The sequence below is a fragment of the Mastomys coucha genome, unplaced genomic scaffold (assembly GCF_008632895.1).
Source record: "Mastomys coucha isolate ucsf_1 unplaced genomic scaffold, UCSF_Mcou_1 pScaffold21, whole genome shotgun sequence".
NCBI classification, from domain to species: Eukaryota; Metazoa; Chordata; class Mammalia; order Rodentia; family Muridae; genus Mastomys; species Mastomys coucha.
In genome coordinates this window covers 24,572,906-24,575,336 of record NW_022196904.1, presented here as the reverse complement: position 1 = coordinate 24,575,336, position 2,431 = coordinate 24,572,906, and the positions used below count along the sequence as shown (strand labels likewise).

At 52.1% G+C, this 2,431-nt stretch overlaps 1 protein-coding gene across 7 annotated transcripts in view; it reads left to right on the top strand.

The window, feature by feature from the left end:
• Gramd1a (GRAM domain containing 1A) overlaps window positions 1-2,431 on the top strand; it is a 25,100-nt gene that overhangs the window by 5,766 nt on the left and 16,903 nt on the right. The window contains exon 1 of one of the 7 annotated variants that reach the window (XM_031386160.1): window positions 922-1,667. The exons of the other annotated variants lie outside the window; for them this stretch is intronic. The gene's annotated coding sequence lies outside the window, so the exon portion shown is untranslated. Of the gene's footprint in view, window positions 1-921; window positions 1,668-2,431 lie in introns of those variants that run through there. 7 annotated transcript variants of the gene reach the window in all.

Here is a 2,431-nt window from a genome sequence, read left to right as displayed (position 1 = left end):
ACCCCCGCCACTCCTGCCTGGTCCCCTGTGCCTGAGGGTTTCTGTTTGTGATTGTGCTGAGCGTGGTGTGTGTGTGTGTGTGTGTGTGTAACAGCTGGGGCAATATTGTGTGGCTGTGTGTTATCTATCATCTGTGTGATGGCTACCAACCAGGTCGAGTGCATCTGGGGCTCTTGGACCCACTGTGGTTGTGTGTGAGGCCTGTCTCAATTTTCTTTGTGCACCGTGTGTGTAAATCACTCATTCTGAGCTTGTGCCTCATTGTGACTTGTACAGCATTCGGCTTCAGTCTCTCTCGGCTGGCTGTGCCTATAGTTTACCATAAATTACATCTGTGAGTTACCACCATGAGCTCTCACCGTGATTTTAGTATGTGTGCATGAGGTTGGGGCTCGGTTGCTGTGTGCCTATCATCCACCTTTGAACGTCTTTTTTGGTACAGTGAGCAAGTAGAAATTGCATGTGTCTACCGGTGACAGTGTTGTGTCACTGGGCCCTCTGGTTGGCTCATTTACCTCTGGTTCCATCTGTGGGAAAGTTCCAGTGTATCCAAATGTGGCATTGTTGCGTGCCTTGGGTGGGTGGGAGATTGTCTATGTCTCCCAGACCCTTTGTGGCTTTGTCTGTTGAAAGAGACAGAGACCCCTTGTGGTTTTCTCTGCTCAGGACCCTCCCTCCTGGGATGTTGGGTGTAACCTTAACTGCTTTGTAAAGCCTGCCCGGTCCTCATACTGACCCTTCAATATCTGGTACAGCATCGTTCCCAAGTCCCCCTTGTCTATGGGAATGTCAAGGTTCTCTGTCACGGTGACAGCTGATAATCCCATCCCTAGACCCTTGAGACTTGGCCTTTGCTTTGTTTTCTCTGCCTGGTGAACACCCAGCAGTTAGAGGGACTGTCAGGGTGGGTAGGTCAGTGTGAGGACTTACCTTCCCATAGGAATGCATGTCTGGGCCACTGGGTCCCGTGACTAGGTGATGTCCGAATAGCTTTGTTGTGGTTTTTGCTGTTTGTTTTGGTCTTCAGTGTCCCTGAAAAACTTTCCCTTGGTGGTATATGTGAAGCTGATTTGTGTGGGACTTACTGTAGCTCTCTGAATTTGGAATTGATTCCGGGATGCTGTGTGATGGTAGCATATTTGTGACATATGTGCGTGTGCGTGTGTGTGTGTGTGTGTGTGTGTGTGTGTGTGTGTGAATTTGGCATACTTACAATGCTGTGGTTGTTTATGCTTATGACACTTCTGTATGTGTGATAGGCAGACAGCCAGGTGAGACATTCACCTGCAGGCAAGTTTGCCTGGGACCAGCTGCGTCCCCAGCCAGCTTTCCCTTCCCCACACACCTGTGTGGGCTCTTGCCCCTCTTTGCTGAGGCCCAGGAAGCCAGAGCATCTGCCCAGTGAAAACACCATTCTCTTCCGAGAGAGTCTCCGCCCCTTAACGGTCCTCCTCTCGCCACTCTGACCCCTCCCTTCACTCTCCCAGGACTGGCTGGCTGGCTGGCTGGCTTGGGCCACCCTAGGGCTCTGCTACCGGCCCTTGAGAACTTCCTCTTTGTCTCATCCAAGAGCCAGGTGGATGAACTTGGCTTGTCTGTGCCTCCAGCCTGCCCTCAAGAGGACCTGGGGCTTCAGAATAGGCCAGGTCCAGAGTTTCAGCCCAGAGGTGAGAAGACACCCACAGGGATCCCCATGGTCATCTTCTCTCTAGAAATGTGCAAGGTGGCCCAGGGTCTTCAGGTCTGCATTGGGAGCCATGGTCCTCAGCTCTGCTGGCCGCTCGCTATTCTCAGACCTGCCTGCTCCTGAACTTGATGTTCTGAGAGAGTCCAGCACTGTCTTCCCCCACACTTTGCCAGCTCTGTTCTTTGTCCCCAGCCCTTGGCCTCAGTGAGTCTTGCCCAGCTAAGCCCTTTGCAGTCAGTCTGGCTCACTCAAGAAACCCTGTCTGCTCCTAATTATTCTGTCAGAATTCAATGTGCATCGGATTTTAAGTTGAGGTTTCTGATGTGGGTGGGGGTGGGGATTTACACTTGAGTTTTGTTTCTCTTTTGTTTTGTGGCAGTCCTGGTGATGGAATCCAGGGCATTGTACACGCAAGGCATATCCTCCAGCGCCTGTTGATAGATCCTTCGGACTCACATACCCAGCCCCTCACTGGTGATATCTAGACAGTCTACTGACGAGCTGGGCCCCCAGGCCTCTCACCACTAGGTTCAAGGCCCTTAGCTACACATCCCCACCTCTGGAGTCCTTAACACAGAATCTTGCAATGCACCCTATGCTGGTCTCAAACTTTGTGATCCTCCTGCCTCAGCCCTGGAATATTGAATTAACAGGAGTGCCTCACTGCCTCTGGCTAGAATCTGTGTTTCAGGCCGGTTCAGGCTGGTTCCTGGTGCTGTTGTGGGTAGTGTTGGGGGGGGGGGG